This window comes from Plodia interpunctella, chromosome 11, assembly GCF_027563975.2.
Source record: "Plodia interpunctella isolate USDA-ARS_2022_Savannah chromosome 11, ilPloInte3.2, whole genome shotgun sequence".
In the NCBI taxonomy this organism is placed as follows: Eukaryota; Metazoa; Arthropoda; class Insecta; order Lepidoptera; family Pyralidae; genus Plodia; species Plodia interpunctella.
In genome coordinates this window covers 4,256,668-4,269,256 of record NC_071304.1, presented here as the reverse complement: position 1 = coordinate 4,269,256, position 12,589 = coordinate 4,256,668, and the positions used below count along the sequence as shown (strand labels likewise).

At 33.3% G+C, this 12,589-nt stretch overlaps 1 protein-coding gene across 2 annotated transcripts in view; it reads left to right on the top strand.

The window, feature by feature from the left end:
- Positions 1–12,589, top strand: part of LOC128673548 (uncharacterized) — a 74,349-nt gene that overhangs the window by 9,462 nt on the left and 52,298 nt on the right. The window contains exon 1 of one of the 2 annotated variants that reach the window (XM_053751472.2): positions 2,600–2,747. The exons of the other annotated variant lie outside the window; for it this stretch is intronic. The gene's annotated coding sequence lies outside the window, so the exon portion shown is untranslated. Of the gene's footprint in view, positions 1–2,599; positions 2,748–12,589 lie in introns of those variants that run through there. 2 annotated transcript variants of the gene reach the window in all.

The following is a 12,589-nucleotide window of genomic DNA, read 5'->3' as shown; positions in this document are numbered from 1 at the left end:
CGTACGAATGTTTCAGTCCAATGAAGTTACTCTGCCATTTATTCCGTGAGCGTACACTTTTATAGTACTTTAACAAATTATACGTGGCACTTAAAAACTTTTTCAGATGGATAATAAACTGGCCAGGATAAATTCTAGAGTTATTTCTTTGCAAAATGTCTTGAACAGTTAACAGTCTATTAAATGTTAATAGATTTAATTTTCGGAATTGAAAATTTTATTCTTGATTGCGAACATTTGATTTCATAGCATTTTTATGTCCGAAAATATACGTTTAACTTAACGAGGTATGAACCTAGGAAAAATAGAAAAAAAAAGAATTTTAGAAGATAAAATAACGGCATATTTTGCATCCCGGTTGGGCTTTGGGGCATCACAACCTAAACCGGAAATATGTGAGGATTAAGAGAGAAATACAAATAAAAGAAGATTTTTAAGAAAAAAAAAAATATTTAAATTGTAAAATTAACTAGTTTACATCATCACTTTTGATAAAAACTCATAAATGTTTACAGAGAACATGAAAACTGAAGGATAAATTTCGTCAAAAAGGAAAAATACGTGTACTTTCGTAACGAAGAGACTTTAAACGAATGGTAAGGTTCTAGAAAGCTCCTTCTGAGCTTACAGCCACCTAACTGGAACACGTACACATTTTGTTAAATTCTAGTTTACAACTAATGTCTTCTAACCATAAACGTTTAATTAAAAATATCAAGAACATCTAATGTTAAGGTCAACATCGTTTATGTTCATCAGTTATAACATCGTTCATTATAATTATGTATTAAATAATGCTTTTGTTTATGTAAATATTTTTAATAAATTTCTGAATCGTGTAACCGCTTATAAAAAAATGGGAAATACTTGTACCTATTTGTTATTTCTGGTTGTGGAACTTCCATCGTAATATTATAAGTTTTATACAACCGTAATTTATAGTTAAATTCCGTAAATCTCAATCTATCTTTGATCTCATTTTACCTTAATTTAGCTGAAGTCACCAGTCATTTGAGAAAATATAGTCTTGCAATGTAGGAATGTCAATCTACTAGTCATGCCGAGTCGCCATTTTTGGACATTCGTTCGCGAAGCCGGGTCAGCCTAAGGCAGTCAAAGTCCGAGGTACAAGGAAGGGGACGACCAGACCCGGCCATTAGCTGCCCACTAGCAACGCTGGGCAACGATCCGATAGCTGTCTCAGTGAGTCCTTTAGTGTAATATCTTTGGGGGAATTTACTTCGCCACTGGGAATATGTTGAGTTGCAACAAACTGAGGTTTTTCGTAAATGATTTAAGTAGCTTTCCTCAGGCTTCTCTGGCCAAAACTGCTTTAAAAATAAATTTTTAGTTACTTTTTTACCAGGAGATCTCAAACTAAAATTTTGATAATATATCAAGCAAAATTTTAACGCCGATCTCGTAGAGTAAATAACAATATTATTTGTTTAGGTACTTCCTTGTCTAACGTAAATCCTTCCAGGAAACATTTCGTTATTAAAATATATAGTATTGTTTGGACAGTTATTTTTGTAAAATGTCAATAAATATGATGAAAATAAACAGACGTTATTTAAGTCAGATTGGTGATGTTGATAGTTATAGTCAATTAGGGACCAACGTAAAGGATGTTACTAGACATCCTTGGTTTCCCATATTCAGTTTTACGAAATCCGCAAGACAAAATAAGTATACTATAATCAGAAACGGAAACTAGTGTGGATAAACCACATACATTCATTGATCGTATTATATCAGAATAAACTTGTCACGTCTCATAAGGAAGTACCAGGGAGTAAGAAAGACGAAGAGTGCAGCGCTCTGTCGGCCGACGACACGCGGCTTGTGGAGAGGACATTTATATCCATTTATTTGGAACATCTTTAAATGCGGCTGCTAGGAATATATTGTGCTGTCTGATTAGATTGCATTTGTTCATACGAATCAAACATGGAATGATTTCATGCGTTAATTTTCTTATTTCGATATCAAATTATATTAATATTTTCTTAGTTTGTAAATCAACGATAAAAAATGTCTTCTCAAGTGTTCAACTTATTGTTATACTGAACATTGTCATCTGAAATCTTATGTGACATGTAGAAATAGAAGTTTCTCTTTGATATATAATTACTATGATAACATGCCTCTGATGCTGCCCGGTCGACCCTTTCAGTGTTGCGGAACAAAATAAAAATGATACAGAACAATCAAAAGATCCGAATTTATGTCATTAAACACAAGCTTTTATTGTCGTCAAGGAGATTTTGTTTCATTCAATGCGTAAAAAAATCGTTGAGGAGTTCTTTCGTTGGGAGTACCAAGTCATGCGTATCATAATAGAGCAAAGTCATCAAACTAAACGGGTAAGTATACCCAAATATTGAAAAACTAACATAAATAATAACTACTAATAATATGCCATTAGATGTCGGGAGATATTCGTAAAAATCATGTCAGTTACCTTTAGGCGAATTTAATTTTTTGAATAAAATCTGTCGCCAGTGTTAGCAAAAACATATACACATAATAATAAAATAATTATAATGTATTATCTACTCCTCTGTACATTTTATTATTGGTTTTGCAGGACCCACTCCCGGAATCCGCCCACAAACCTTTGAGTTTGCTCCAGGTTTTAATGCCGTGCCCAAATCGACATTGAAAAACTTATCGAGATTCTGAGAGACGTGTTCGTAGAAGTTTCTGTTCAATACGATGCTGTGTCTAGCGAAGAAGGACTTCAGGTACTGATTAAGTAGATTTCAAGTAAATAAATAAATTTTTGCCTGCAACTCAACAAGAAGTATTTAGCATAACTATGAGCATAACATTAAATGAGTACCTAATTGAACAGTTCTGGTAATTATATAATCAAATGAAAATGTTGGCATGTTTAAATCATGTTCATTGTGTTTATTTAATATTTACTTAATAATACTCATGTTATAAGTTCTATATTAAACACCGCTTTATTTTTGCTTAGAAACAACATTGTGCAAGATACGCTTACAATTTCGTTCACTTTTCAGTCATTTCGTTTGCAATCGGCCAACCACTACCAATTCAGACTCCATACAATTATGAAATCTATTCTAAGAACCTTTTTCATCGTTTGATGGTTTGTTATCAATCATCCGCTCAATAATACATTTTTCTATTGCCTAATAGATATATGACAGATTACATAATATTCCCGAGAAAATGGAATGTTCGGGTAGTAGTCATAACTTATGATATACCTATGTACTTACGATGTATTTGCGCCACCCCAGATCTGTTTTTCCGTATGATTTTGGGATAAAAAGCACTCTACGTATTAAGGGTATTTTTATTTTGCTTCAGTAAAATTTGGCGTTAACTTTAATCTGCTTTTTTTTTGCTTAGGTTAAAGTTAATATCAAAGTTCACTGGTGCAAACCACTCTCAATATATTTAACTTACATTAGAAACAAAGGAGATTTTGTATGCTTGTAGAAGAAATAGTCACACTCGCGTAATTAATACTAATAAATTATGGAAATTTGTGTTTGCGATATTTGGGACTAGTATATTCTCTTTTCTGGCACCATCTATTACACCAACTACTTCTCCACCTTCTACTCTTGACAATGTTGGTAACAAAAAATCTAAGAAAGTCCAAGGAAAAATTATGTGCCCAACAAAGTAACATGTGGCTGAAAAGAAAAAAAAAACTTAGTTTCGTAAAACATATAAACTATCAGAAACTATCCACAAAGATCGCTCTTCTGCGATGCTTGTGTCTCGATATAACTTGTATTTTTCCTCATATTTCCCGACATGATACACGGTGGAAATTGAACGACTTTTAACCGCTTTCCAACTTTATCCCTCAGCTAACCGTCAAATTTAAGTCTCTGCACCTTCATCGGTTGGATCGTTAAAACTGCGGCTTACGAAATTCATACGAGTTTTAAAATTTTTGCTGGGGTATTAGGTTTAAAGATGTTTATTCTCATATGAAATTTATATTTCACATAAAATGTGATAACTATATACTAAATTACATGCAAATTAAATATTAAGCACAGGTTGCGATAAAGTAGGATCAAGGTGTCACAAGTTCTCAATTCATTTGGCAGTTTATTAACAGTAGTATTCCCAAAAAAATAATTGATTTTTTTTGCGTAATTATAGTCCGTGGTAAAATCAGGTCAAGTTTATTTTGAATTCGAAGATTTTTTGTATGTTTTTTTTGTACTGAAGTGAGATTTTGTAGTAATATTGATTGTAATCTTTTTGATCAGAATACATGTGTTGTACCGATATATTTGTGTTAGATGAAGTAATTTTGTTTTTTCTAATACTTGTTTTGTTGGTGTACGAAATTATAGTTTGACATCTTTACTACATCACTACATAGTTTAAAACAAAGTTACTTTCCGTTGTTTGTCTGTCCTTATGCATGCTTGATCTTTAAAACTATATTTTTTATACGGAATTTAATAGATAGAGTTATTCAGTAGTTTAGGTGGCTGATTTATTATTATTTTACCCAACCGAAGCCGGGGCGGGCGATAGTTAGAATATAAAGTAATTTTCAGATAAAAATCTCTCTCTTTCTAGCCTGTTTAAATTTTTGAGATTTGGCCCTCTTCATCATTCTTCTTCAGGTGGCTCTTATTTCTGTAGTTGTTATCTCATCAAGTAGGTTTATATTTGTCATCCATGTTTTGCCTCGCATGCCTTCATGAAGAAATATTATTTAAAATTATGTATTCTACTATCTAGCCTTGATTGATAGATTGAGCTCGCCCCAAAGTAAGTTCGAGACTTGTGTTATGGGATACTAACTCAACGATACTATATTTTATAACAAATACATATATAGATAAACAACCAAGACCCGGGGCAATCAGAAAAAGATTATTTTCCATCATGACCCGACCGGGAATCGAACCCGGGATCTCTCGGCTCAGTGCCAAGAACCTTACCACTGCGCCACCGAGGTCGTCATATTAAAATAATGAAACACACACAACAACTTTTTGGCACTATTAATGAAGTAGTTTGCCATTGCCTTCTCAATTTCACACACGTAATAATCAACCAGTATTTTTTCTTCACTTAAGGTGATGGTCTATTAAAACTATCTATACATGAGTCAGTTTGGTATTTAAGGTATTTAATGTGGCACGAGTAAGATTCGAACCTGGGATCTTGGGATCCACAGGCTATGACACTACCACCACTTCTTTTTCTTCTGCATATTATTACTAATGCTGCGCATAATTTTAATTGACCCAGAAAGGAACTTATTAACGAGATTTTCGAAAGTACAACTTTAATAACCGCATACAAATCCAAAATTTAAATTGTAAAATATTTACTTTTATAAATTTTGAAAACAACATTGAGGTTATAATATTTTAAATAAATGAGTATGTGTGCAAGGGTTGGTTATGTATTGTAAAATATAAAATTTTCGAATTCATTAAATTAATGGATCGGTTACAATAGAGTAGGTATATGAGTCTGATTATGGCTTCATTTTTAATTAACAAAATAGCTCGGGCTTCTAAGAAAATTGTCCGTAACTCGTTTGAAAGTAATTATACGGTTGAATTGAAAAAAAAAAATATATACCTACACAGTATACGGTTGTGTTTACACAGAAACAAACAGCAATGTATAAGACAGCCATAGTTTTGCTTCTAACATATCATTGTGTATATGTAAAGCAAATATCGGCTTTGTCTCCACAAATGCATTACGACTTACGGGAAGCGCCTCGTTATTACGACGAATACATTAAAGATTTCCACAAGACATTTAAAGATCAAAATGAGTATCGAAGGAGATATAAAAATTTTGTGGAAACCTTAAAGAAAATTAATACTTTGAACGCCCAACCTGGAGGTAATAAAGTAAAATTGAACAGTAACTCCGATCTTACTGATGCTGAGAGAAAACCTAGAAAAATCGATCCAGAATTAAAGAGCATTATGAGAATTGGCAGGCCAAGACTCAGTGATTTATTTGTCACAATATAAACTGGAGTACATAATATGTTAAAATATTCATTATAAGTAGTTTTATTTGATGATGTTTTGTGTACACTATCAGCTTCAGGCGATATCTTCCGTTGACTTTATGTATTCCTAGTAGTTTGTTTTCTGTATGACAAGCATGAGCAAGTAAGTATTCTATTATAATTAGTAATTGTACTTAGCGATTTATATTGTAATAGTTTTAATCTCGTCAAGATTCTAATTACTAAATTATTTATCAGCAAGTAAATCTGTATTTATGTATTTTTCGGGGAAACTACTGCAGCAAACATTCCGGACAAAAACTAAATGTCTTATTAGAATTTTGTTTTTATTTACACATTTAATATTGTATTGGATGAATGAATTTAATTGATTATATACTAATTAAAAAGTGCTTTTTGGAGTCGCAAGTTAATGAAATAACATATTAATCGAATAGGGTCATAATTTGGTTCAATATTCACCAAATAATTGAGATACTCTAGTGAAGAGATCCCCTGCGAACTTTATGTTCGCATTGAGAGGAAGTTGTCATAAATATCAGAACTGCTGTCGGCTTGTTTAGTACTGCTATTGGATCCGCATATTTTGACCTCATTGACTTCGGCCTTCGCCATCGAAACAAGTAGAGAAGAAGGAAAATATAACCTTTATTAAAAACCAGACCTCTCATCAATAATCTTCGCTTCGTTATCTTGACCCGTGTCAAAATAGCTAACCAAGCCGAGATAGGCTGAGTGCTATTATGTGGAATGTAACACATAACTATTACCTATTATCTGGCAATGTTAATGGATTGACTACCTTTTAAATGTTATGCACAATCTGATAAATTATCAATTAGGTTTCCTCACGATTTTTTCCTTCACCGGAAACAAGTGTAGAACTACATATAAGAGTCAGATTAGAGTAAATATTTTGGACGTTTCGGATCACGTCTCAACCACTGGCCTCACCACTGCTTCTATCTTCCATCTTACCTACTAGGGTCAAATCTTGAAGTTCCAAGCTAAATCGAAAAAAAGAGTTTTCATCATTGTAATAAGGTCGAATGGACCGTGTGAATAAAGTTCGAATAAGCATTTTTTTTTTACACTAGGGTCTTTATTTTCAGTTCAATGCGTACTAGACCCTCGGCCTGTCTAACTCAAATGAACTACATCAAACTGCTTTGTTGACGCCAGAGTTGGGAGTTCAATATCCTGTGCGGGAACAAACGATTATAAACTTTCAAATAATTGTTTACGACGTTATATCCGATAGACGTACAAATAAATAGAACTTTCATATTTATAATCGTATGAAGCCAAATATTAATAATGTGAAGGTGTGTTTGTTTGTCTCTCTTTCACTTCAAAAACAAACATCGGTTTTGGTAATTTTTAATATGAAGATACGTGTAGAGTGACCGGCTACTTTTTCTGAAAACGTAACTTCAGCAGCAATGAAATTAACGATTAAGAAAATTGATAAAATATTTTGTAATTGTACCAATTAGAGCCACAAGTTCCTAATTAACATACAGGATGCCTTTAATTTCGTCGTCCCCAATATCCTTGGGTATTAAAAGCTACCACCGCTATGACCTCATATCGCAAATGGATCATCGGTTATCGAATTTTCGTTCCCGGAAAGGCGTGACAACTTAGCTCCTCGTTGCAAAAATTTGCAATTTTTCCTCGAGAAAATCGTAAAATCTAGTCGCTTGAAAAATGCGTTGCGCGAGTTCGGGAAAAGTCACGTAGCTTGGACACCGTATCGACCGGTTATCTAGTGGATAGTTACAGCACAGGAGTAGAGAATCGCAACAAAGGCTAAGGTTCATACAACTACGTTTCCGTAGGTACACAACTACAAGCATGTAGCACATTTGTGCGTGTCTATTAGGTGCTTACTACTTAAAAGAATAAAATGTTTTATTTTACACATATCTCTTTTGCCAACCCTACTAAAATAGGTAACAATTTCGGACGCTCCTTGCATTACCTCTGTTCCGATTCCCTACTCATGTGGTTGCAGACTAGCCTGAGGTTGTTTAACGAAATCACAGGGTGGTAAATACATTCTTACTACCTTATATGCCACCTTATCGGAAATACTTTTTTGTATTTTCCTTCGGTGTAACTAATATTTTCCTACTGGCCAGAATGAAGTACTTGAGCCTTGATTTGTAGCAAATGTAATCTATTTATAAAAAAATATTTATTTATATCCAACTGATAATTTTATTGTACAGAAAGTAAGAGGCGAGCTGAGCCTAGAGCTTTTTTGAATCAACGTATTATTATAGGAAGATTAATTACTTACACCACGAATTAAAAAATGTTTCATAATCATAATCATAATATATATAAACGCTTTGCTGATTGCCGTACCGTGTAGTTACGTGATGAGAAATTCCGCTGCATGGCTGCAGGGACGCTGATAACCGATCGAGATTTCCAACATGACAGTATAACAAGGTCACAAGATATATATATATATATATATATATATATATATATATATATATATATATATATATCTATAATATAAAAGAAGGAGGTTCTTTCTATCGGTCGCGATTTTATTATTACCTAGTTATGCTTCACCAGAGGTTTCACTCAAGTAGGATTCGATCTCTCATCTGAGCGCATTCCCAGTTTCTTCCGCGGCCATAAAACGCCGGAGACAATTATCATTCGTCCGTTATCATAACCTTTCTTCTTGATATTTCATATAGTCTTTACTTTATGATATTTCTTTGTTATTGTATATTACTTGATATTTCTTTAGGACATGTCATGGATACAATAAAATATTATATGTAGGTAATATAATATTATATATTATGAATAGGTTCTGGTGCAATGCAAGATATCAACCAACTAGGTGGTCTGCTGATATCGTCAAAGTGTTTAATACACTTTGAATAGGTTCTGGTGCAGTGCAAGATATCAACCAACTAGGTGGTCTGCTGATATCGTCAAAGTGTTTAATACACTTTGAATAGGTTCTGGTGCAGTGCAAGATATCAACCAACTAGGTGGTCTGCTGATATCGTCAAAGTGTTTAATACACTTTGAATAGGTTCTGGTGCAGTGCAAGATATCAACCAACTAGGTGGTCTGCTGATATCGTCAAAGTGTTTAATACACTTTGAATAGGTTCTGGTGCAGTGCAAGATATCAACCAACTAGGTGGTCTGCTGATATCGTCAAAGTGTTTAATACACTTTGAATATGTTCTGGTGCAGTGCAAGATATCAACCAACTAGGTGGTCTGCTGATATCATCAAAGTGTTTAATACACTTTGAATAGGTTCTGGTGCAGTGCAAGATATCAACCAACTAGGTGGTCTGCTGATATCATCAAAGTGTTTAATACACTTTGAATAGGTTCTGGTGCAGTGCAAGATATCAACCAACTAGGTGGTCTGCTGATATCATCAAAGTGTTTAATACACTTTGAATAGGTTCTGGTGCAGTGCAAGATATCAACCAACTAGGTGGTCTGCTGATATCGTCAAAGTGTTTAATACACTTTGAATAGGTTCTGGTGCAATGCAAGATATCAACCAACTAGGTGGTCTGCTGATATCATCAAAGTGTTTAATACACTTTGAATAGGTTCTGGTGCAGTGCAAGATATCAACCAACTAGGTGGTCTGCTGATATCATCAAAGTGTTTAATACTCTTTGATGGCTATTCGAATCGGTCTATGCCAAAGTCTATGGAATAGTATGCGTTATATAATTAAAACGGGATAAATAAAATAATTTTGTTTCTCCTGAAAATTGTTTGTCGAATTAAAATAATAATAACTTTATTCACCAAAGAAAAAAGTACAATAATTGACGTAATCATTTTAGTAGTTACATTTACAATTTATAAGTTGGACTGTGGACTCTGTACTAAGCGATGCTTGTGTCGTAGCGTCCAGAACGTTTTACAATTTACATTACGATTTTTACATGTTCATCGTATCGAAATAAACACATTTTGAAGTAACAGAAGAAATACACTAGTCAGCGACGCGTTTAGCACTAAAAGCTATACTTAATACAATATTAATTACAATATTGCTTTAAAAATGATGTTGTAGTGGAGAAATATACAATGATACATTTTATTAGAAAACACGACCAGTTATACGTTTGAGAAAATACTAAACTAATTAGTGAAACAAGAGAAAAATATTATGACTTTTCTAGTCAATAATATAAGCGGTAATTAATATATATTTATTTATTTAACATTGATTGTACAAAACACAATAGGTGTGATTTGCATTGTGCAAATCAAATTCATTCCAGAAATCCGATAATGACTGTTGTTAAAGCTGTTTTAACTCTCAATTTATTTGGGTAAGTAAAGGTGAATATTGTATGAATGGGCTATATGAGTATATAAAGTGCTCTGAGAGAGAAATTCCTGCCGTTTCGCATTAGCAGCGGTTTCCTGCAGCGTCGAATAAATGTGGGCAATTTGCGAGAGCGTTTATCACCTAAAGAAAAGTTCAGGCGACGTTTGAACGGTTGTAATTTAGCCGAGTTCCCGTTACACCCACTGATTGGGACTTAGGAGTCCGCTGGATGAGAAATCATACGATCGATAACCAGCTAAATGGTTGCGATCGCGATGAAAATTCGTGATTATCAAAACTTACAATCGTAAAATTAAAATTGCGTACAAAGATTTTAATATAAGGTACTTCTCACTTCTGTGATATGTACCTAGCGAGTTATTTTTTAATAACTGCTACAATGTTCTAATATTGATCTTTAGCAAAACAAATGGCTGATTAGTTTAGTTTCTTTCAAAGTTTGGTTAACCTGGCCCTGACAGCTGAAATAACAACCCGAAGCTATCGATAAAAATCAAATTACAACGGACTGAACAACGGGGTTTTACTAAAATTCAAAATTAATTTTGTAATAAATTATTTCTTGTGATACTTAGCCTCTTTTAAAATAGAATATATTATAAGGTACCTATTAAAACGTTGTTATATTTTATACTAAGTAAATGGCAGTTTTAAATGAACTTATCTATTTTGATGAAAATTCTATATAAGGTCACAAGGCACCTACCTTTTCCCCAGTGAATATCCAGGGTTAATCAGGTCGACCATACATCAACGCTTAATTTAATACTGGCAATTTTGTTTGGGTTAGTTCACACCCTTGATTCGAAACTATTGTGAAAGATTCCTGCATTTGATTTTTAAAACCTTGGAACTTGGATCCGTAGAAAATTGGGAATAAAACGTCATATATGTGTTGTTACAAATTTTATCGAAATTCGTCTTATATCCCATATACATTTTGCATTGCAAAAAACATCCTCGTGTATTGTTCGCGTTTTAGGAGCTAAAGATTTGGTATAAAAATGGGTCTGAAGTTTGATGTTCGAATTTCACTACTTTAATTACAATGTATTGTACGTTAATAGGTATAAATTTAAAGAAATAGGCCTAGATTAATGTTCCTTATATGTACAATTTATCCATTTCAATTCGAATGACACAAAATTTGAACATATTCTTCCTTTGCCATAAAGCTCAGCATAATAGCCCATCAACGTCGACTGCATCAGATCTGACACAGTAAGTGCCTATTGGCCCAGTTATCCTACTATCCTCTGTAGATCAACGAAGTGCTCTTGCCGTGCTCTAAGGTTTACTGACACTTTCCTGACACAGCGCTCGTTGGGAAATTTACAATATTTCCCGCTCAAAATCAATTTACGCCGATAGAGTGTTAGCCGTGCGCTTATACATGAAAAAAGTCACGTAAGGTCGTGATGTTTTTAAAATAATAATGATGGTATAAGATTGGCGATACGATTTAGTATGCTGATGTTGATACTCCAATCATTAATAATTGGACTCGTTCTGTAAGTGCGATAGGTTGTTACATCTGACAGATGAGAAAACTCGTAATTGGAAAGCGAAAAGTCATCATCGAATGACGATACAATTAGGGTGTTTCACACAATGAAAAAGTATTTGAACGATGAAAAGTTTAATAAATTTTGTTTATGTGTGATTTAAGTACCTACATTTTTTTGTGTATTTGATTTTATTTTACGATCTTGCGATATAACTGTCGTTTAAGTTCCTTAATACATTATTTATTTACTGTTTTTATACTAGTTCAAAATAATATAGTTATCTGATTTAACTTACAGTGAAATTGGCAATCACGATAGTGATATATTAAGTATGTTTGAAAGATTACTTACCTACACCGGTATTTTATTCTCATGTCAAAAGTACCTATAACCGCTAACCCCATTCGATATCCTCGAAATAAATCATAAGGTTTCATGTTATTTGAATAGGGGTGAGGACCATGAATTTGTGATTTTTTTCCCAATATTTTCAAATAAATGTGAGCCAATTTTGAATAAAATTACGGCTTCTATCTTTTTGTGACAATATACTAGTAAAAACAAGCAAATGAATGGTAGAATTCTACTCGTGCCACATGAGTTTGTATACTAATCTTACTCATGTATCGTGAGGAAACCTGCATTCTAGTTGATTATAACCTTGTGTGTGAAATGAAACCACTCCATTAATAGTGTGTCAT